Source organism: Artemia sp. Qi Xiang Cuo, chromosome 3, assembly GCF_049724085.1.
Source record: "Artemia sp. Qi Xiang Cuo chromosome 3, ASM4972408v1, whole genome shotgun sequence".
NCBI lineage: Eukaryota > Metazoa > Arthropoda > Branchiopoda > Anostraca > Artemiidae > Artemia > Artemia sp. Qi Xiang Cuo.
The window spans coordinates 37,992,374-38,017,676 of NC_142796.1; the positions used below are offsets into that span (position 1 = coordinate 37,992,374).

Here is a 25,303-nt window from a genome sequence, read left to right on the forward strand (position 1 = left end):
GTTTTTTCAACTGAAATGTAAGAAGTAATATTAGAACTTAAAACGAACAGAAATTATAACGTATGTGAGGGTGTTCTCCCCATAGTAAAAAAATCGCTCTTTACGCTACAGTTTTTTTAAGTGATTTCAAAAGAGCTATCTATTCTAATTAAACGGCCTTTGTGATTCAGGGGTTTGTGAATCAAATTTTTTTTTAACTTTTAACGTAAAGAGCGTGGTATTGACTAAGGGGAGAACCCCCTCATATACGTAATAACATATACGTAATAAAAAAAAAACAATAAAAAAACAAGCGATACGGCTCAATAGTAATCGAAACTTTTAAAAACGAAATTTTGATGTCAATAAATGTATCAAAAGAATGGGCTTATAATGCTGATTCTAAATATATAAATTTTATTAAGTTTAGTATTACTCATCAAAGGCTACAAGCCTGAGGAAATTTACTCGATTTTTTAAAGAGGGGGAAACATCCTCTACAAGTGAAAGAATTTTAATGAAAATCACAACGTCACATTCAGCGTATCAGAAAACCCTATTACATAGGTTTCAAGCTCATATCTGCAAAAATCTGCAACTTTGAATTTTTGCCAGAAGAAAATTATACGAATATAGAAGTTAGTTACGTAAGTTAATTTGTAAAGACATTCATTTAGCAAAAGAAAAGTAAAATTTTTATGCAAATGAAAGCTGCATTAACTAAAAAACGATCAGAAATTAAATAAAAAAAACAAGTTTTTTAAACTGAAAGTAAGGAGCGACATTGAAACTTAAAACGAACAGAAATTATTCCGTATATGAAAGGGGCTGTGCCCTTCTCAACGCCTCGCTCTTTACGCTAAAGTTTTTTATTGTTTAAAAAAATAGAGTTGTGAGAAAGTCAAACTTTTTATCGTTTTAAAAAATAAAGTTGTGATACAGAGTCAAACTTTAGCGTAAAGAGCGAGTCGTTGAGGATGGGACCGCCCCTTTCATATACGGAATAATTTCTGTTCGTTTTAAGTTTCAATGTAGCTACTTACTTTCAGTTTAAAAAACTTGTTTTTTTTATTTAATAAACTTCAGATATGGCCTATTTAATTGGAAATTGAAAGTTCTAGCTCACTTTTTAAGCGTCAAAAGATATCGGAGGGTAACCAGCTCTCCCCAAAACCCTTTTGTCCCAAATACATCCGGTAAAAATTTTGAGATAGCTATTTTCTTAAAAATAGTTCGAAGATCATAAAACAAAAATTCCGGTGTCAACACAACCCCTCAGAGCTCGGGGCAGGCGTTGTAAGTTGTGCCCTGGGGGCATATATGGGTCTCATGGAAGGGATGCTCTTACTAATTTCAAAGAGGGCTCTTTTGATTGGAAATTGAAAGTTGTAGTTCACTTTTTAAGAGTCAAAAGCGATTGGAGGGCACCTAGCCCTCCCCCTCCACGCCCTTTATTCCTCAAACCCATCCAATAAGAACTTTGAGTTAGCCATTTTTTTTAAATAGTTCAAAGACCATATAACGAAAACTCCGGAGTAGACACAGCCCCCAGGACCTAAGGGCAAGCATTTTAAGTTGTGCCCTCGGGGAATATATGGTTCTTATTGAAGGGATGCTCTTAAAAACTTCAGAGGGGACTAATTTGATTGGAAATTGTAAGTTCTAGTTCAGTTTTTGAGAGTCAAAAGAGATTGGAGGGCAACTATCCCCCCCCCCACGCCCCCGTTTCCCCAAATAAATTCCAATAAAATTTTGAGATAGCCATTAAGTCAAAAATTGTTCAACAGTCAGATAACAAAAACTCAGGTGACGACACAACCCCGCAGGGCCCGGGGGCAGGCGTTGTAAGTTATACCCTGGGGTATATATGGTTCTTATGAAAGGGATACTCGTATAAACTTCAGAGAGGGCTCATTTGATTGGAAACTTAAAGTTCGAGTTCACTTTTTAACAGTCAAAAGAGATCCGAAGGCAACTATTCCCCCCCCCCCACGCTTTCTTTTTCCTAACCCATCTTATGAAGATTTTGAGGTAGACATTTTGTTAAAAAAAATAGTTCAAAGGTTGGATAAAAAAAACTAAGGGGTCAATATAGCCCCCCAGGGCCTGGGAGAAGGCGTTCTAAGCTATGCCCTATGGACAGGTATGGTTCTTATAAAGGGATGCTCATATAAACTTCATAGAGAGTTCAATTGGTCGCAAATTGAAAGTTCTTGTTTACTTTTTAAGAGTCAAGAGATTTAAGGGCAACTAGACCCCCCCCACGCCCTTTTTTCCCCAAACCCATGCGCTACAAAATTTGAGACAGCCAGTTTTTTAAAAATTGTCTAAAAATTAAATAAAAAAAACTCCGGTGTCAACACAACCCCCAGGGGGTAGGCGTTGTAAGTGTTGTCCTGGGGGCGTGTATGGTTTCTTATGAAAGGGATCCTTGTATAAACTTAAGAGAGGGCTCATTTGATTGGAAATTTAAAGTTCTAGTTCACTTTTTAAGAGTCAAAAGATATCCGAGGGCAACTAGCACCGCCCCCCCCCCCACATACCCTTTTTTCCCAAGCCTATCCGATAAAATTTTTAAAGTAGCCTTGCCATTGAGAGGGCAGCTAGTCTCCCCCCACACTCCATTAATTTTTTTCCCAGAGGCACTTCATATAGAAGGGGTTGTCGTATAAACTTCAAAGGGAGCTCATTTCAAAGGGGGTAAACTTTTCTCACTTTGATGGTGTTACTTTGATGCCAGTTTTGATACTTCGATCAACATGTGATGTTTTAAAAAGTGTGATTTTGAAATAAGGAATTTTTAAAAACTTGAAACTTTTTGCAATCAAAAACGAACAAAATTAATTTAAAAAAACTTTCCGAAAAATAAGTTTTTCAAAGAATAGTAAAGGCCATTGTTTCGGATGGACAGCCTTTTGTTGTGGGTTTATGTGAGACATTTTTGGATTCTGGCAGTGAGATGCTATTGGATATCCATGGTTACAAAATGGAACGTATAAACCGCTGCAAGATCGCTAAAGGAGGTCTTGCCATGTATATATCTTGCAATTTGCATTATTGCTTGCGTGATGATTTATCAAGGAATTTTGAAGGTATTTTCAAGTCATAATTTATAGAAATTAGATCTAATGGTATTGATCTAATCATAGGCAATATTTATCGTTCTCCTAGTGGTGCTGTTCCCTTGTTTCTTCGGAATCTTGAGGAAATACTTGACATAATACTTAAACGTCCGTGTCAGTTAATCATAATGGGTGACTTTAATATAAATTTGATGGATTCAAAGTCTTCGGCTTCAGTTGATTTTCTTTCAACCATGCTTGCCGCAGGAACTCTACCACCTACATCCATCCCCACACAAGTAACTAATGTTACAGCTTCTTTGATTGAAAAATATCTTCTCTACGCTTAGTTTGAAGGAAAACTCAATTTTAGTTAGTGATATCTCCGATCATTTTCCAATATATTCTCGATTTAGCTTTAAACAGGGGAAGAGTAACCGGGCTCAGGTATTTGATTTCTATACTATTAGGTTTGGCGAGAAAGAGTTATCTCTTCTTGGATCTAAATTAGCGGAAAATTCGTGGAGCATGCTTGATAATGATAAGCATTTTTCTTGTTTATTTAAGTCCTTTTATGGGACCATAAAAGAGGCTAGTACCACCTTCTAATAATAGGTCTAAAAGGATTGTTCCTCTAAACCCATGGATGACATCCGGACTTCTCAAAACCTGGAGAAGGAAATACAATCTCTGGAGAGCTTATAAATGCGCTGCACTTTCAACAAGTGCTATTCGTCTTTGTCAATTCAAGATCTACCGGAATATATATAATTCCTTGTGTAGGAAAGCCAAATCTCTATTATCTAAATAATTTTGCTGCGTGTGGCAATGATATTCGTAAAACTTGGAAGATAATCAATTCTGTACTTTAACCCGATTCTCAATCTAGCTCTTTACCTATGAGTCTCGTCATTCGGGATAAGGCTGTGGAGGGTGAGCTTAATGTCCAAGAGGCATTCACTTCATTCTTTGCTAATATTGGTAAGAATATTACTTCTACAGTTACTTTGTCTCGGCCCAAGCCAGACTTTAGATCCTACCTCGGCCCGTCTTATGTGTTAGTCATGTTTCTAGATCCAGTAACAGTAAGTGAAATTGCTAAAATTGTCAATGGCTTGAAAAACTCGTCCTCATCTGGGCCAGACTCTATCCCTACTAAGGTAGTTAAATCTATTCTTCCTTCAATAGTTTTGCCTCTAACAAAACTTGCTAATCTTTCATTTGAAAGTGGAGTTTTTCCGGATGCTCTCAAGCGTGCTCGGATTATCGTTTTGTATAAGGGCGGACCAAGAAATGATCTGGAAATTATCGACCTATTTCAATTTTATCAGTATTCAGTAAAATATTTGAAAAGACTATGCTATCTGGTCTCCTTACTTTCCTAAAATTTAAGAATTGTCTTCATGATTTTCAATTTGGTTTCCGAATGAAGCACTCCACTGAACTTGCCTGTATGACCCTTTTGAATTTTATTCATTCTGCATTAGATTCGGGATTGATTCCGGCTGCTATATTCCTGGACATTCGTAAGACTTTCGGTTCCTTAACCCATGACATTCTTCTATCGAAGATGTCTCATTATGGCATAAGGGGAAATGTATTTTCTTGGTTTCGGTCTTATTTGAAGGATAGGTTAATTTCTGTTGATCCACTTTTCCGGTCACCCTCACAATTGAATTTTGACGTCCCCCAGGGATCAGTTTTAAGGCCTGTACTATTTTTGATTTATATAAATGATCTTTATTATCAAACAGTTCGTGGTAACGAACTGTAAGTAAGGAGCGACCCAGCTCAAGGGAAACCGAAACTCTAAAAACGGAATTTTGATACCAATAGATACATCAAAAGAATCAGATTTTTATTCTGATTTCAAATTTTTAAGTTTCATTAAGTTTAGTCTTACCCATCAAAAGTTACGCGCCTGAGAGAATTTGGCTAATTTTCGAAAAAAGGGAGAAAGACCACCTAAAAGCTATAGAAACTTGAAGAAAATCGCACCATCATATTTAGCGTATCAGAGAACCCTACTGTAGAGGTTTCCAGCTCCTATCTAGAAAAATGTGGAATTATCCATTTTTTGCCAGAAGAAAGATCACGGATGCGTGTTTATTTGTTATTTGTTGATTGGAAGTTTGACTTTTTCACAACTCTATTTTTTTTTTAACAATAAAAAACTTTAGCGTAAAGAGCAAGGCGTTGAGGAGGGGACAGCCCCTTTCATATACGGAATAATTTCTGTTCGTTTTAAGTTTTAATGTCGCTCCTTACTTTCAGTTAAAAAAAGTTTTTTTTTTTTATTTAATGTTGTAAAAAAGCACAAACTTATTAATTGCTGTAGACTTTGTCATCCTGAGCCTTCCCTTGCCCATAGTGGCAACTATAGTTCGCCCTCTCCTGATGTCCTTGTTTGTTTTGCTGATGACAGCACACTTGACGCTTCGGGAAACTGTGAATCAGAGTTTCGATTAAATTTGGAAAATTTGTTTGGGAGGGTAATTTTGTGGCTTGATGCTAATTATCTTACCCTAAATTTTTCTAAGTCCAGTTTTTTTATTTTTTTGCGTGTTTCTTCGGTTTATCCTTAGATGTCTGAAATTCACCAGCCAAATGGGATAATTCATAGATCTAAAGATCGATGTGTTCGTTTTTTGGGTATTCTTCTTGATGAAAACCTATCTTTCAAACGTCACATTGATTTTATTAAAATAGAGATATGCAGGAATCTCAATATTTTAAGTAAACTTAGACATACTTTTCCTGGATCAATTTTGAAAATCCTTTTTCACTGCTTGATCCAATCTTACGTTTCTTACTGTCCGATAGTGTGGATGTCAACCTTTCCTTCACTGTTAAAACCTCTTTCTAAGGTTTTAACAGTGTATCCACATATATTTTTATTTGGAATTGGAATTAAACATGCATCCGTGATCTGTCTTCTGGCAAAAATAACAAAATTCCACATTTTGTATATAGGAGCTGTAGCACGTAACTTTTGATGGTACCGCTAAACTTGATGAATCTTATATATTTGGAATCAGTATAATAAGCTGATTCTTTTGGTGCATCTATTGATATGAAAATTCCGTTTTTAGAGTTTCGGTTACTATTGAGCCGAGTCGCTCTTACTTACAGTTGTTACCGTTAACTGTTTGATTCCAAATATATACAATTTATCAAGTTTGATGTTAACAATCAAGAGTTACAAGCCTGAGAAAATTTGCATGATCCCCGAAAAGGGGGAAACATAGCCAAAAAGTCAAGCAATCATAATGAAAATCACACATCAGATTCAGCATATTAAAGAACCCTACTGCAGAGGTTTCAAGCTCCTATCTACAATTAAATAAAGAAAAACAAGTTTTTTCAACTGAAAGTAAGGAGCAACATTAAAACTTAAAACGATCAGAAATTATTCCGTATATGAGGGGGTTCGCCCCCTAGTCAATACCTTGCTCTTTACGCTAAAGTTCGAATTGTGTTCCAATTCTTTAAGAATGACCCCTGAATCACAAAGGCTTAAATAGAATGAATATTTAGCTCTTTTGAAAGTACTAAAAAAACCTTAGCGTAAAGAGCGAAGTATTGACTAGGGGACGAACCGTGAAAGAATCCGTGCAAAATAGATGTGATTTGCACAATTTGTCCATTGTTCACATATAGCATTGGTTATCGGGAAATAAACAGAAATATTTTGGACGAAATATTTCGCGGGGTAGGTTTTTTCTCCGGGAGAATTTTCTGTGGAGAGCAAAGCTTGCGGTAGGAATTTTCCAGGGAAAATCATACACGGGGGGTGGGAGAGGGTATTTCTGAGTAGGGAGGGCCTTTCGACTCCCACAAGTACATAATTTATCCATGTTTTTATTGTTTTTGTCACTGAGAACGAAAAAACAGGATTTTTATCACTTTGATGTATTTTCAAGGAGAATTGTCTCCGGGCGAAGTTTATTAATGTCTTTGGTGCTCGTCCAGGAGAATTGTTTCCGGGCGAAGTTTATCAATATCTGACGGATGATGTCAAGGTTGATAGATTTGTTGGTGTTCAACCAGGAGAATTATCTCAGGGCGAATGTTTTGATCTTAGAGATGAAGAGATTAACGCGGGAAAGGGTTTCCTAGGAATTTCAAATGTGACAGCGCAGGGATGTCAAAAAAAAGGAACATGCAGAAGATATGTTTAGAGATTATTTGGGCGAAACCGTTTTGAGACATTTTAGAAGATGATTTAAGCAAAACCGTTTGAGGCATTTTAGAAGATGATTTAGAAGAGGATTGGAGGGTGAAACTTTGTGGTCGTTATAATACACAAGTTCTATTTGAACAGCGCTGTGAGGTCCTCTACCCCAACCCCAAAGGGATCAGATCCCCCTACCCTGACCCCGAGGGAAGCCCCTGGCCCCCAAAGGTCCCCCGGGCTCCCAAAGGACCACCCGGCCTCCCAAGGGCCCCCTGACCCCCAAAGGCCCCCCGGGCCCCCAAAGAGCCCCTGCCCCATTTTTAATACTTTTTTTGTGTACTTGAGACACAGAAGGGCCCCCACATTTCAAAAGGCTTTATTATATCTTTTCAGAACAAGTTCCTTTAGTAATGTCATTCCTAAACCCATTTTACAAGTTGAAGTACCCATCCTTTTCACCCACAACTTTACTTTACAGCTTTTTGAATGCCCCAACACCAAGCAGTATTTTTCAAAAGGCATTTCGGAACAAGTTCTTTTCTTAATGTCCCTCCTAAACCCATTTTACAAGTTGAAGTACCCATCCTTTTCCCCATAACTTTACTTTAAGACTTTTTGCACACCCCAACATCAAGCAATACTTTCCAAAGGCATTTCAGAACAAGTTCTTTTCTTAATGTCCTTCCTAAACCAATTTTACAAGTTGAAGTACTTATCTTTTTCACCACAACTTTACTTTACGACATTTTGAATACCCCAGCATCAAGCAATACTTTTCAATGAATTTATTATATCTTTTCAGAACAAGTTCTTTTCTTAATGTCCTTCCTAAACCAGTTTTGCAAGTTGAATTCCTTATCTTTTCCCCCCACAACTTCGCTATAAGGCTTTTCAAATACCCAAACATAAAGCAATACTTTTCAAAAGGCTTTATTATATCTTTTCAGAACAAGTTCTTTACGTGATTTTTTTCCTAAACCCATTTTACAAGTTGAAGTACTTTTCTTTTTCCACACAACTTTACTTTACTACTTTTTTGCACACCCAAACATCAAGCAATACTTTCCAAAAGGCTTTATTACATCTTTTCAGAACAAGTTTTTTTCTTAATGTCCTTCCTAAACCAATTTTTCAAGTTGAAGTAGTTATATTTTTCACCACAACTTTACTTTACGACTTTTTTGCACACCCCAAGATCAAGCAATACTTTTCAAAAGGCTTTATTATATCTTTTCAGAACAAGTTCTTTTCTTAATATCCTTCTTAAACCAATTTTACAAATTCTAAATTTTTCCTTAGTAGATAGAAAAAGCTATATCATAGTTGTGAATATTTTCTCGAAGGATAAACAGTTCTATTTCAATTTTAAATTTTCTCAATGAAAAAGAAATTAGTGATTAACCAATTCTATTTTTCCAAATAATATAAAAATTTTCCACTTCAGTTCAGATTTTTCTCAAAGGGATGAAAAAATTTAAAATAATGTTCCAAATTTTTCATAGAAGATAGAAAAGTTCAAGTTCACTTCTGAATTTTACCAAAGAACACATCAATTCTAATTTCTTCAGAGAAAATAAAAATCTTCCACTTCTCTTTTAAGTTCACCAAAGACATAAAGAACTTTAAAGTTCTGTTCTAAATTTATCTTTAGTAAATAGAAAAATCTATACCATAGATGCAAATATTTTCCCGGAAGACAAAAAGTTCTAGTTTAATTTTCAATTTTCTCAACGAAGTCAAGGAAAGTTCAAGTTCTATTCTGAATTTTCTCTATGAAAAAGAAATTAGTTATTGATCATTCCTAATCATTACAAATCATTACAATCATTACAGATCATTACAAATAATATAAAAATGTTCCACTTCAGTTCAGATCTATCTCAAAGAGATGTAAAATTTTAAATACTCTTCCAAATTTTTCACAGAAGACAAAACAGTTCATTCTTCTGAATTTTCTAAATGAAAAAGAAATTAGCTGTTGATCAATTCTATTTTTTCAAATAATATAAAAAATTTTCACTTCGGATCAGATTTTTCTCAAAAAGGTGAAAAAATTTTAAATACTGTTCCAAATTTTTCATGGAAGATAGAAAAGTTCAAGTTCTTTTCTGAATTTTACCAAAGAACACACTTCAATTGTAATTCCTCCAGAGAAAATAAAAATCTTCCACTTCAGTTTTAAGTTCACAAAAGACATAAAGAAATTTAAAGTTCTATTCTAATTTTTTCGAAGTAGATAGAAAAAGCTATTCCATAGTTGTGAATATTCTCCCGGAAGATAAAAACTTCTAGCTCAATTTATAATTTTTTCATTGAAATGAAGAAAAGATCAAGTTCTCTTCTGAATTTTCTCAATGAAAAAGAAATTAGTTATTGATCATTTCTATTTTTCCAAATAATATAAAAATTTTCCACTTCAGTTCAGATCTGTCTCGAAGAGATGAAAAATTTAAAATACTGTTCCAAATTTCTCACAGAAGATAGAAAAGTTCAAGTTCTCTTCTGAATTTTACCAAAGAACACAATTCAATTCTAATTTCTCAAGAGAAAACAAAAATCTTCCACTTCAGTTCTCTATTTCACAGAGACATAAAGAAATTTAAAGTTCAATTCTAAATTTTTCGGTGGAAGATAGAAAAAGTAATACCATACTTGTGAATATTATCCCGGAAGATAAAAAGTTCTAGTTCAATTTAAAATTTTCTCAACTAAGTGAAGAAAAGTTCAAGTTCTATTCTGAATTTTACCAAAGAACACACTTCAATTCTAATTTCTCCAGAGAAAATAAAAATCTTCCACTTCAGTTTTAAGTTCCCCATAGACATAAAGAAATTTAAAGTTTTATTCTAAATTTTTTCCGTAGTAAATAGAAAAAGCAATACCATAGTTGTGAATATTTTCCTAGAATATAAAAAGTTCTAGTTCAATTTTTAATTTTATCAACAAAGTGAAGAAAAGTTCAAGTTCTATTCTGAATTTTCTCAATGAAAAAGAAATTAGTTATTGATCATTTCTATTTTTCCAAATAATATAAAAATTTTCCACTTTAGCTTAGATCTGTCTCGAAGAGATGAAAAATTTAAAATACTGTTCCAAATTTATCACAGAAGATAAAAAGTTCAAGTTCTCTTCGGAATTTTACCAAAGAACACAATTCAATTCTAATTTCTCCAGAGAAAATAAAATTTTTCCACTTCAGTTCTTTATTTCACAAAGACATAAAGAAATTTAGAGTTCAATTCTAAAATTTCAGTGGAAGATAGAAAAAGTAATAGCATTCTTGTGAATATTTTCACGGAAGATAAAAAGTTCTAGTTCAATTTTAAATTTTCTCAACGAAGTGAAGAAGAGTTCAAGTTCTCTTCTGAATTTTCTCTATGAAAAAGAAATAAGTTATTGATCATTTCTATTTTTCCAAATAATACAAAAATTTTCCACTTCAGTTCAGATCTGCCTCAAAGGAATGTAAAAATTTTTGAAACTGTTCCAAATTTTTCATAGAAGATAGAAAAGTTCAAGTTCTCTTCTGAATTTTACCAAAGAACAAAACTTCAATTCTAATTTCTCCAGAAAAAATAAAAATCTTAAACTTCAGTTTTAAGTTCCCCGAAAAGACAAAGAAATTTAAAGTTCTATTCTAAATTTTTCCGTGGTAGATAGAAAAAGCTATACCATAGTTTTGAATATTTTCCCTGAAGATAAAAAGTTCTAGTTCAATGTTTAATTTCCTCGACGAAGCGAAGAAAAGTTCAAGTTCTGTTCTGAAATTCCTCAATGCAAAAGAAATTAGTTATTGATCAATTCTATTTTTTCAAATAATATAAAAATTTTCCACTTCAGTTCAGATCTGTCGCAAAGAGATGAAAAATTTTAAATACTGTTCCAATTTTTTCAAAGAATCTAAAAAAGTTCAAGTTCTCTTCTGAATTTTACCAAAGAACACAGTTCAATTCTAATTTCTCCAGAGAGAATAAAAATCTTCCAAATCAGTTCTTTATTTCACAAAGTCATAAAGAAATTTAAAGTTCTATTCTAAATTTTTCGGTGGAAGATAGAGAAAGTAATATCATAGTTGTGAATATTTTCTCGGGAGATAAAAAGTTCTACTTCAATTTTAAATTTTCTCAACGAAGTGAAGAAAAGTTCAACTTCTTTTCTGAATTTTCTCTATGGAAAAGAAATAAGTTATTGATTAACTCTATTTTTCTAGGGAAAATAAAAATTTTCCACTTCAGTTCTTTATTTCACAAAGACATAAAGAAATTTAAAGTTCTATTCTAAATTTTTATATGGAAGATAGAAAAAGTAATACTATGATTGTGATTATTTTCCATGAAGATCAAAAGTTTCACTTTATTTCTAATTTTTCTTAAATTCAGTTCCGATTTTTCTCAAAGAGATGAAAAATTTAAAGTTCTGTTCCAAATTTTTCATAGAAGATAGAAAAAGTTATACATTGATTGTGAATATTCGACTTGAAGATAAGGAGCTCCACTTTAATTCTGAGTTTTCTCGAAGAAGTGCAAAATGTTCAAGTTCTCTTCTGAATTTTCTTAAAGAAGAGAAAAAAGTTAGCTCAATTCTGAATTTTACCAATGAAAATGAAAAAACCATTCACTTCAGTTCTTAATTTCTCAAAGACATAAAAAATTTAAAGTTCAGTTCTAAATTTTTCCGTAGAAGATAGGAAAAGTTATAGTATGATTGTGATTATTTTCCATTGAAGATAAAAAGTTACACTTTAATTCTAAATTTTCTTAAATACAGTTCCGATTTTTCTCAAAGAGATGAAAAAATTATAAGTTCTGTTCCAAGATTTTAATAAAAGAGAAAAGAAGTTGTAAATTGATTGTGAATATTCACCATGAACATAAAAAGGTACACTTTAATTCTAAATTTTCTCAATGAAGTGCAAAATGTTCAAGTTCTCTTCTGATTTTTCCAAGAAAATAGAAAGGTTCCACTTCAGTTCTGTTTTTTTCCCAAAGAGACGAAAAATTTAAAGTTCTGTTCTAATTTTAAATTAAATTTTAGCTCCTTTGCGTTATGGATTTACCCCTCAAATTTTTAAATTAGAAAATGAGTGACTCGTTCTATTATTAAAGACAATCGTTCAAACTCGTTCATTTAACCTCCAAAACAATAGGTTAGGTATAAATAAATATTAATAAGTAAATAGAAACATTTCTACATGTTTAAGTTAGGTTAGGTTAGGTTAACTTATCATGAGCGCTCATGATAAGTTAACCTAACCTTTTCCGGCGAGTATGGTTAGGTTAGGCTAGATTATGTTAGTTTAGATTAGGTTAGGTTAAGTTAGGTTAGGTTAGCCTACGTACGCTTCACTTAGGTTAGGTTAGTTGAGAGCCAGCAAAAAGTTAGGTGTATGATTAGGTTAGCTTAGGTTAGATTAAGTTAGGTTAAGTTAGGCTAGGTTAGCCTACGTACGCGCGCGTACGTAGGCTTGGAAAAACTTGGGGAAAAACTTGGAACAGAACTTAAAATTTTTTCATCTCTTTGAGAAAAATCGGAACTGTGTTTAAGAAAATTTAGAATTAAAGTGAAACTTTTTATTTTCACTGGAAAATAATCACAATCATAGTATAACTGTTCCTATCTTCTACGGAAAAATTTAGAACTGGACTTTAAATTTTTTATGTCTTTGAGAAATTAAGAACTGAAGTTGAAGTTTTTTTCATTTTCATTGGTAAAATTCAGAATTGAGCTAACTTTTTTCTCTTCTTTAAGAAAACTCAGAAGAGAACTTGAACATTTTGCACTTCTTCGAGAAAACTCAGAATTAAAGTGGAGCTCCTTATCTTCATGTCGAATATTCACAATCAATGTATAACTTCTTCTATGAAAAATTTGGAACAAAAATTTAAATTTTTCATCTCTTTGAGAAAAATCGGAACTGAATTTAAGAAAATTAGAATTAAAGTAAAACTTTTTATCTTCACTGGAAAATAATCACAATCATAGTATAAATTTTCCTATCTTCTAAAGAAAAATTTAGAACTGAATTTTAATTTTTTATCTCTTTGAGAAATTAAGAACTGAAGTGGAAGGTTTTTTCATTTTCATTGGTAAAATTCAGAATTCAGCTAACTTTTTTCTCTTCTTTAAGAAAATTCAGAAGAGAACTTGAACATTTTGCACTTCTTCGAGAAAACTCAGAATTAAAGTGGAGCTCCTTATCTTCATGTCGAATATTCACAATCAATGTATGACGTTTTCTATCTTCTATGAAAAATTTGGAACAGAACTTTAAATTTTTTATCTCTTTGAGAAAAATCGGAACTGAATTCAAGAAAAATTAGAAATAAAGTGAAACTTTTGATCTTCATGGAAAATAATCACAATCACAGTATTACTTTTTCTATCTTCCATCTAAAAATTTAGAATAGAACTTTAAATTTCTTTATGTCGTTGTGAAATAAAGAAATGAAATGGAAAATTTTTATTTTCACTATAAAAATAGAGTTAATCAATAAGTTATTTGTTTTCCATAGAGAAAATTCAGAAGAGAAGTTGAACTTTTCTTCACTTCGTTGAGAAAATTTTAAATTGAAGTAGAACTTTTTATCTCCCGGGAAAACATTCACAACTATGATATTACTTTCTCTATCTTCCATTGAAAAATTTTGAATATAACTTTCAATTTCTTTATGACATTGTGAAATAAAGAACTGAAGTGGAAGATTTTTATTTTCTCTGGAGAAATTAGAATTGAATTGTGTTCTTTGGTAAAATTCAGAAGAGAACTTGAACTTTTTTATATTCTGTGAAAAAATGGGAACAGTATTTTAAATTTTTCGTCTCTTTGAGACAGATCTGAACTGAAGTGGGAAATTTTTATATTATTTGGAAAAATAGAATTGATCAATAACTATATTTCTTTTTCATTGAGAAAATTCAGAACAGAACTTGAACTTTTCTTCACTTCTTTGAGAAAATTAAAAATTGAACTAGAACTTTTTATCTTCAGAGACCATATTCAGAACTATGGTATAGCTTTTTCTATCTACTACGGAAAAATTTAGAATAGAACTTTAAATTTCTTTATGTCTTTGGGGAACTTAAAACTGAAGTTTAAGATTTTTATTTTCTCTGGAGAAATTAGAATTGAAGTTTGTTCTTTGGTAAAATTCAGAAGAGAACTTGAACTTTTCTATCTTATTTGAAAAATGTGAAACAGTTTATAAAAATTGCTACACCCTTTTAGACAGATCTGAACAGAAGTGGAAAATACTTATGTAATTTTGAAAAATAGAAATGATCAATAACTTATTTATTTTTCATATAGGAATCGAAAAACAGAACATGGAACCTCTCTTTTATTCATTTAGAAAATTAAAAATTTAACTAGAACTTTTTCTCTTCCATGAAAATCTTCACATGTATGATATTACTTTTTCTATCTTCCACCAAAAAATTTAGAATTGAAATTTAAATTTCTTTACGTCTTTGTGAAATAGAGATCTGAGGTGAATGATTTTTGTTTTATCTGATAAAATTACAATTGAATTATGTTCTTTGGTAAAATTCAGAAGAGAACTTGAACTTTTTTATCTTCTTTGACAAATTTGGAACAGTATTTTAAATTTTTCATCTCTTTGAGACAGATCTGAAGTAAAGTCGAAAATTTTGATATTATTTGGAAAAATAGAAATGATCAATAACTAATTTCTTTTTTCATTGAGAAAATTCAGAATAGAACTTAAAATTGTCTTCACTTCGTTGAGAAAATTAAAAATTGAACTAGAACTTTTTATCTTCCGTGAAAATATTCACAACTATGGTATAGCTTTTTCTTTTTACTACGGAAAAATTTAGAATAGAACTTTAAATTTCTTTACGTCATTGTGGAACTTAAAACTGAAATGGAATATTTTTATTTTCTCTGGAGAAATTAGAATTAAATTGTGTTCTTAGGTAAAATTCCGAAGAGAACTTGAACTTTTTTATCTTCTGTGAAATATTAGGAAGATTATGTTAAATTTTTCATCTCTTTGAGACAGATCTGAACTAAAGTGGAAAATTTTTATATTATTTGGAAAAATAGAAATGATCAATAACTAATTTCTTTTTCATTGAGAAAATTCAGAATAGAACTTGAACTTTTCTTCACTTCGTTAAGAAAACTAAAGATTGAGCTAGAACTTCTTATCTTCTGTAAAAATATCCACAGGTTTCGTATTTGTTTTTCTATCTACAGCGGAAAAAATTTAGAAGTTAAGTTTTAATTCCTTAGTGTCTTTAGGTAACTTAAAATTTAATTGAAAGATTTTTATTTTATTTGGAAGAATTACAATTGAAGTGTGTTGTTTGATAAAATTCAGTAGAGAACTTGAACTTTTCTTCACTTCGCCAAGAAAATTTTAAATTGAACTAGAACTTTTTATCTTCCGGGAAAATACTCGTATTTACAAGTATGATATTACTTTTTCTATCTTCCACCGAAAAATTTTGAATTGAACTTTAAATTTCATTATGTCTTTGTGAAATAGTGAACTGGAGTGGAAGATTTTTATTTTCTCTGGAGAAATTAGAATTGAATTGTGTTCTTTGGTAAAATTCAGAAGAGACCTTGAACTTTTTATCTTCTGTGAAAAATTTGGGACAGTATTTTAAATTTTTCATGTCTTCGAGACAGATCTGAACTAAAGTGGAAAATTTTTATATTATTTGGAAAAATAGAAATGATCAATAAATAATTTCTTTTTTCATTTAGAAAATTCAGAACAGAACTTTAACTGTTCTTCACTTTCTTGATATAACTAAAAATTGAACTAGAAATTTTTATCTTCAGGGAAAATATTAGCAACAATGGTATAGCTTTTTCTATCTACTACGGAAAAATTTAGAATAGAACTTTAAATTTCTTTATGTCTTTGGTGAAATTAAAACTGAAGTGGAAGATTTTTATTTTCTCTGGAGAAATTACAATTGGAGTATTTTTTGGTAAAATTCAGAAGAGAACTTGAACTTTTTTATCTTCCATGAAAAATTAAAAACATTATTTAAAATGTGTTCATCTCTTTGAGAAACATCTGAACCGAGTGTGAAATTTTTTGTATTATTAGGAAAAAAAGAAATGATCAATGGCTATAACCTTTTTTAATGGTGAATTCCAGTAAAATACACTTTTATATCTTTATGGAAGAATTTGGAAGAATCTTTAAAATTTTACATCTATTTGAGATAGATCTGAACTGAAGTGGAAAATTTTTTCAGTATTTGGAAAAATAGAAAAGATCAATAACTAATTTCTTTTTCATTGAGAAAATTCAGAATAGAACTTGAACTTTCCTTGACTTCGTTGAAAAAATTGAAAATTGAACTAGAACTTTTTGTCTTCCGGGAAAATATTCACAACTATGGTATAGCTTTTTCTGTGTACTACAGATAAATTTAGAATAGAACTTTAAAGTTCTTTATGTCTTTGGTGTACTTAAAACTGAAGTGGAAGATTTTGATTTTCTCTGGAGAAATTAGAATTGAATTGTGTTCTTTGGTAAAATTCAGAAGAGAACTCGAACTTCTCAATCTTTTATGAAAAATTTGGAACAGTATTTTAAATTTTTTCATCCCTTTGAGAAAAATCTGAACCGAAGTGGAAAATTTTTATATTATTTGGAAAAATAGAATTGATTAATAACTAATTTCTTTTTCATTGAGAAAATTTAAAATTGAAATAGAACTGCTTATCTTTCGATTAAATATTCACAACAATGATATAGCCTTTTTTATCTACTAAGGAAAAATTTAGAATTTGTAAAATTGGTTTAAGAAGGATATTATGAATAGAAATTGTTCTTAAAAGATATAATAAAGCCTTTTGAAAAGTATTGCTTGATCTTGGGGTGCACAAAAAAGTCTTAAAGTAAAGTTGTTTTGAAAAAGATAACTACTTCAACTTGTAAAATTGGTTTAGGAAGGACATTAGGAAAAAACTTGTTCTGAAAAGATATAATAAAGCCTTTTGGAAAGTATTGCTTGATGTTTGGGTGTGCAAAAAAGTCATAAAGTAAAGTTGTGGGGGAAAAGATAAATACTTCAACTTGTAAAATAGGTTTATGAAGAAAATTACGTAAAGAACTTGTTCTGAAAAGATATAATAAAGCCTTTTGAAAAGTATTGCTTGATGTTAGGGTATTTGAAAAGCCTTATAGTAAAGTTGTGGGGAAAAAGATGAGTACTTCAACTTGTAAAATTGGTTTAGGAAGGACATTACGTAAAGAACTTGTTCTGAAAAGATATAATAAAGCCTTTGAAAAGTAATGTTTGATTTTGGGGTATGCAAAAAGTCGTAAAGTAAAGTTGTGGTGAAAAAGATAACTACTTCAACTTGTAAAATTGGTTTAGTAAGGAAATTAAGAAAGTAAATTGTTCTGAAATGCCTTTTAAAAGTATTGATTGATGTTTGGGTGTGAAAAAAGTCGTAAATTAAAGTTTTGGGGAAAAGGATGGGTACTTCAACTTGTAAAATAGGTTTAGGAGGGACATTAAGAAAAGAACTGGTTCTGAAATTCCTTTTGAAAAGTACTTCTTGGTGTTGGGGCATTCAAGAAGCTGTAAAGTAAAGTTGTGGGTGAAAAGGATGGGTACTTCAACTTGTAAAATGGGTTTAGGAATGACATTAAGAAAGGAATTTGTTCTGAAAAGATATAATATAGCCTTTTGAAATGTGGGGGCCCTTATGTGTCTCAAGTGCACAAAAAAAGTATTAAAAAAATGGGGAGGTGGCTCTTTGGGGGCCTGGGGGGCCTTTGGGGGTCCGGGGCCCTTGGGGGGCCGGATAGTCCTTTGGGAGCCCGGGGGACCTTTGGGGGCCGGGGGGTTCTTTCGGGGTTGGGGTAGGGGGATCGGAGCCCTTTGGGGTTGGGGTAGAGGACCTCACAACACTGTTCAAATAGAACTTGTGTATTATAACGACCACTGAGTTTCACCCTCAAATCCTCTTCTAAATCATCTTCTAAAATCATCTTCTAAAATGCCTCAAACGGTTTCGCTTAAATCATCTTCTAAAATGTCTCAAAACGGTTTTGCCCAAATAATCTCTAAACGTATTTTCTGCGTGTTCCTTTTGTTTTGACATCCCTGCGCTGTCACATTTGAAATTCCTAGGAAACCCTTTCCCGCGTTAATCTCTTCATCTCTAAGATCAAAACATTCACCCGAAAACAATTATCCTGGATGAACACCAAAAAATCTATTAACCTTGTCATCATCTGTCAAACATCAATCAACTTTACCCAGAACCCATTTTCCTGGACAAACACAAAAGACATAAATAAATATCGCCCAGAGACAATTCTCCTGGAAAATACATCAAAGTGAGAAAAATCCTGTTTTTTCATTCTCAGTGACAAAAACCATAAAAACATGCATAAATTATGTACTTGTGGGAGTCGATAGGCCCTCCCTACTTTTCTGGACATGATTTGAAAAACGGCCAGAATTTAATTTCGAAAGCTTTTTTTCGACTGAAGGTAAGGAGCAACATTAAAACTTAAATCGAACAAAAATTTGTTCGTATATGAGAGGGGTTATCCCTTCCTCAACCTTCACTTTTTACGCTAAAGTTTTTTTTTGTCACAATTCTTTAAAATAAACATAAGGGCTGTTGAATTTAAATCAGAAGCATTAAGAATACAAAAACTGTAAGACTGTAGCGTAAAGATCGAAGGCTGTGGATGGGACAGTCCCCCATACATACTGAATAATTCCTGTTTGTTTTAAGTTTTAATGTTGCTCCTTCCTTTCAGTTGAAGAATAAACTTGTTTTTCTGTTTTGTTTAAGTTTAATACCGTAAGAATACGTTTCTCTATGTAACTACATGAATTATGGTAATTTTACCATTAGCCTAAAAGTATTCAGAGAGGGAGGGACGTGGGGGGCAGTCTTGGTGTCCCATCCCTGAAGTCTTGTGTTTTTTTGTATTTTCCTTGCTAATTTATTTTATTTTTAATGTAATAATTCGCCATTTCTTTGAACATATATTAAATTTGTCCCCCTCCCCCTTACACATTCCTTATTGTTTGAAATCCCTTCTACGTATGAAACAGTCTGAAAATTGAAAATTGATTAAATACATTTGATACCTCTTTATTTCGAAGATCATTCTTGCAACTTTTAAAACATAGATCTTCTGCAGTTTTTCTATTTTGAATTTTTGTTCTTCCAATATATGCGTAAACTTGTTGAATCGAGGAGATTAGCCCTACTTAAATATACCAATGGCATCGATGTGTTTTTTGAAAGGGGTTTTCTCCCGTTTTAATTATGAATACGGTTTTCTGAATCTAAGTTAGACTATTTTATTAGTTATACTTGCACACAAAAGAGCTGAAGTTTGTTAATGTTGAAATATATTGACTTTTTGTTTGAATACAAACGAATGTATTATATTTGTCGGAATTTTCACGCTAAGATCGAATCGTTTTTTTGTGGTTTGTTTGGTGAATTTTGGCTAGTTTTTCTGTCAATATTTTTTATTTTTGTCCTGGAGGCGTTTTGGGTGTTTCAGACAGTAATAGCTAGGATAAAACGACTCAAAAACGATTAAACTATATCAAAAGGGCTCATCCAATAGGGGTTAATAATGTCAAGCATTTTGAACTGTCTGGAAACAAAAATCTTTACATACTTCCCGTTTACCCCTCCTCAAAATTCAAAATTTCAGACTTCCCCCTGCCAAGACTCTCTGAATTTCAATTTGATCCCCAAAACCATTCCCAGGATATTGCTGACATTTCGTTGGAGCACCCGGCAACGCAAAGCAAGGCCGTACCCAGGATTTTTTTTTTGGGGGGGGGGGCGGTTACTCAAGGATTTTTTTTCGGGGCGGGGGTTTACACAAAAAAGAACACTAAAAAACGCACAAAAATATTGTTTATATCCATTTTTGTTGCGTTTTTACGAGTCAGACAAACATTTTGAGGGGGGTTCAAACACCCCCTGGGTACGGCCTTGACGCACAGTGTCTTTTTAATTACCTTGCTAATTAAACGTGAATGTATTATAAATGTCGTAAAGCCTTGTAGCGCAGAAAATTTAGGTGGATTGGAGACATAGCAGTTGTAACTGATCAGTCTTAACACAAATTTGAAGGGCTCACTCCCTCAACCTCTTAAAATTAAACTCAATCCAAGCCATTCCTTGGATGTTACAGATGAGTGATCTTGTTGACCTGGATGCATTTAATATCTTTCAATTTATCTAGAATTCCCTTCCCCAAATCGAAATTTCTGGTCCAATTTACCCTCCCCCCTCCACCCACTCACACACACTTCCAAAAATTTTGAGCTCGATCCCCCGAGCCATTGCCGAGGTATTACAAATAATTTGGAAACTCGGGCGGATGTACATGTCTACATGTCTCCTTTGCGTAACCTCCCGGTCTCGCCATTTTTGACCATTACGCTTGTGAACTGTGAAGGTTTTTGCTAAATAAACGTACGTTTTCCTTACTTTTCTATTCAATCTTTTTATGGGTCTATTCCACTATGGGAAATCTCGAGAATGATCTTCAAATGCCCATTCCGAATGAGATTTGACTAATACCGAAATTTATCTAGCGCTAGTTTGGCCAATCAGGTTCTTTTTATAATTTTCTGATTCTCTGAACAGTTCTATGAAAACTTCTGATCGGCTCAATTAGCAATAACCAAATCTTGGTAGTAATAAATTCTCGTTGTGTATGGTCCTTCAAATGTCCTAGCTGATCCGACAACCAAAACAAAACATTCGTCCATTCCACTAAACTGCTTTGCCACTACAATCCATCTGTGAACAATAAGTTAAGTAATAAGGGTTTTAATTTAAATCATACAAATAAATCAATCAACCACCAGAAGCAAACTTGTTTAGGCTATACACCCTTAAAAAAAAAACCTGATATATACATCGCTATCAACAACGTAAAACAATAAAAGAAAAAAGAAGAGAAAAAAAAAACACGGCACAACCTCCTCCAACTTGGTCCAACTCCTAAAATAAAAAACCAAACTATAACTAATTATCACCGTTCTCTCACTACCACCCTCACACAACCACAATAAAAAATAACCAAAATACAACTGAGAGACCACTCAAGAGAAAATCGCTTAGAAATATTATACTCACCAAAACACAGAGATTTTAACCTACTCCTAAAACTAGCAATATTTTCTTCAACTAATAATTCATTTGGTAAACTATTATAAAACCCTGGTCCCACATGACGAATAGAGAAGAATGATCTTCCGATTTGAAACCTGAGGTAATCTTATTTTGGACGCTGTTCTGGTTCAGTTTTCTTGTACATTACATCCAGCCACGGAAATTTGACCGAAAGATTGTGGCAACAATCCACGCTCATATTTAAACAAAAACAAAGCTGAATAAAATTTAGAAACTCCGTGTAAAGGCAGAATATGTCGTTCAACATATCTCCTTCTCACTAATGCACCTTTTTTTATCACCATAAAGGACTCTAATAGCTGAGTTTTGCATCGCACGAAGCGGAATTAGATGCGTCGGGAAAGTACTCGACCAAACGACATTACAGTACAAAAGGTACGGGTGAGCATTAGAAAAATACAAAGATCTTATTACATCACAGGGGAAAAAATTCTTCAGTTTTCTCAGAATCCCAACATTCCTCGCAATCTCACTACTTAACAACTCTATATGGTGTTTATAACTTAAACATTCATCTATCAGGACACCAAGGTACTTGTAATTACTGAATGGTAATTTATGTAGTTTAGGGCGATCACTCCTGGGACTGTGGGTGATATTGACCCCGGAAACATTTTTATTAGACATTTTGAGGTTTCTGAACAAAATTGTTATCACAAAGTTTTGATACTATATCATGGAGGCTACAGGAGGGGGGTGGGTAGAAGAAAAAAGATCCGGAGGGAGGTTTGTTGTCCCCCAATCGCTTTTGAATCTTAAAAAAGGCACTAAAACTTTCAATTTGCATTTAGAGCACGCTGCCTCTGAACTTGAATGCACTTGCTTGAACAAACATGCACTTGAATGAGGGCCTGTCCTTACATGATTGTCTAACACCAAGGCAAAATGCCAAAAACCAGCACAATGTCTACAAAAGGCACAACTGAGGAATGACCAACTGATAAATACAAGTTTTGATAATGATAAATATATAGCACCTATATGAAAGAATATTCTATTAAAAAAAAGAATAGGTTAATGATTAGTTAGTGATAATCATCACAGATCCCACCAGCCTATATGAGTTTTAGCGAATATCTAAAAAACGGTCTTTTGGCGCACTGTAACATTTGTGACGGCTATTCCTGACCACATGAGTCGTGTTGATGTAGGTGCGGTGTTGGAATAATTGCTTATCGGAATTCCGGTTTTTGCGTCCTTCGTAAAGGTTATAGCTGTACATATTATTTTCTGGACCTCGAGATAAATATAGGTTGGAAGCTTAGTGCATTCTTCGTTGTGTTTTTTTTTTTTTTTGCTGATCATTATGATTAGTTCGAGCATAGGCCTTAGAAGGGCATTATCAGGCAGCCAAGAGGCATAGCGTTCTGGACCGATTTTAATTTTGTAAAATATTGGTCCACACACCCAACTTTTAGGGGAATATCTGATAATTTTTCCTGGGGGGGATAGTGAGCACTGAGTGGGCTTGCTTTTGTAAACGTTTGTACGGTGCATAGAGCTAATTCATCGCAGCCTGTAACACACAACCATCAGAGTAGTGAAAAACGAATGATAGAGGAAAACACTGAGATAGATGAAACTGATACTAGCCATCCTTCAAATAAAAATAAGGAAGTGCATATAATCTACTTAGTGTGAAAAGGAGCTAAGGAGTCCAAGCCGTGCTTCATCTTCTCTATTGCTAACCCCTCTAATAAGCAGATAATCAAACGCACTGCACCTTGTATCAACCGAAATCATACAAGCATTTTCTTTCGTAGAGAAGTAAAGTGAACCCATTTTTACTCTAATAGCCCCTCCCCACTTCAGTCTGTGTGAGCTTTTCAATGGAAAGGGATGCATGTTGCACCTTAAAATAAATTTTAAGGTGCAACATGGGTGCATTTAAGGTGCAAAATTTTATGGCTAGTGTAAACCTCTGCTGTCACCACTTTGTAAACCTCTTCTTATTTCTTTCCATATACCCTTATTGTATTGGCAGATGTAATGGTTTAAGTAAATTCCAAAGATAGACGATAAACGTTGGTAGATGGTCCTTATTAAATAACGTGAGAATACACATAGAGAAAATAAGGTAGCACAAGAACAACTAGCTACGGCGGAGGCGAAAGATGGACTGCCTTTAGAAATGAGCCAAGAATGTAACTTTCCTGGAACGGAAGTTCCAGCTATTGGTTGTTCAACCATGCCTGGGAACGGACCCTTTCCCACGACTAGCTTTAGTCCCAAAAGCCCCCCCTGGACTGTTCTCGTTGACATATACATGGCCAAATCTCTAAGAAACGAGACACCAGAAAAAGCCTTCTCGAATTTATGTTCCATACTTTACAGATTCTCCCCCCTGTTTTAAGTTAAATTTCCCAAATTTGGCTTATCCCCTTCTCATTAAACCATCAAACTTTAATTGAATTCAAAACATTCAATACCCTTCCCAAATTATTCACTTTCCACCTACTAACATTCTTCAGCATAAACTAGTAAAGAATTACATAATATAAACACTACACAATACTTGCATAAGTAAAAATTTATATAGTATAAACGAACCACACCAATAACAGTAGTCGGAAACTGGATATTTTAACACTTCATTTTTCTTTGTATACTTTAAAATAGACTTGTTCCCTATACCCCTGAATTTGATGAGGACAAGGAAAGTTGGGATTATGTATAAACTTTGAATTAGGGCAAAAGGAATGACCGGGAAAGGCTAATTAATCCTGAAAATACCAGCGACAGATAAATGAAATTGCAGAAACTCTAAAAATCATACCATGCAGCAATGACGTTAAGATATTATTCCCAATAAAATCCTCGGGGTTTTATTGCTGCGGAATGCCTCGGTTTAGACCTATTTGGTTTTTCTCTACTAACTTGTGGTTAAATTGACAACATATGCAGAGGCATTTACCCATATAGGCTATATACCCAGAAAGAATATGGCCATAAAAAGAGACTTTCTGATCCACTGAACCCCTTCTCGACGCCGCACTCACTCATACATTGGATGCGCCTTTATGATCAATTTTTATCCTAATCAGATCACTAATCCTACTTACTTTCTATTCAGTCTGCTATGGTGATTTTTTTCTTTAAAAACTTCCGGTTTCTAACTATTTCTGCGAGTGCGAAAATGAAATACAACGCGCTTTGTAAAAAAAAAAAAAAAACGAACATGAGGGGTATTAGGGCAACTGATCAAGGATGTGAAGTTTAAGGAGATGGGGTGTAAAAAAGTGTTAAGCTAAATGTCAAATGTAAATGTCAAGCCTGTAATTTTTTAATTTTTTCAAATTGATGCGTATTTTGTCTTTTTCTTTTTTTTGCGCTCTGGGGCGGGGGGGGGGGAGGTGTCAGCTAATAAGTACTGTATGTATCCATAGAATAAAATATGTATTTGTTATTTTTACTTTTTTTATTTACATTTTAAAATTTCCAAAAAAGATTTTCCTGTGCCTGTCTAACCAGATTAATAATTTACCAACCAGGGTAAATTATCTGAAAAAGCAATATTGAAGACTCGAGTGCGTGGAAGAGGGGGATCTAAGGGTCCTATTTTTATTTCGTTTTCATTTTTCCACGCTCATCACTTATTTCCGTTTAGATCAGATATCTTATGTATTAAGATATCTAAGATATCTTATATATTAAGATTCGTCAAATCATTGTTTTGACGAATTGGCCCTTTTCTGAATAAGTTCTCCGTATACGCCTGTAAGATATTTTTATTTTTCTAAAGCTTCGCCGTGCACTTTTTTTTCGAATTATCGAAGTTGTTTTAAATTCTGTGGGTTTTATATGTATTTATTTTGATGACAATGGTTTGCCCGAAATTGTTACAGACAGTTTTTTTTCCACCAGTGTCCGTGTTTCCTATTTATAAACCTACTGAAA

At 33.1% G+C, this 25,303-nt stretch overlaps 1 protein-coding gene across 3 annotated transcripts in view; it reads left to right on the forward strand.

Moving 5' to 3' along the window:
• kst (spectrin beta chain, non-erythrocytic 5 kst) overlaps positions 1-25,303 on the forward strand; it is a 333,164-nt gene that overhangs the window by 18,392 nt on the left and 289,469 nt on the right. The window lies entirely within an intron of this gene.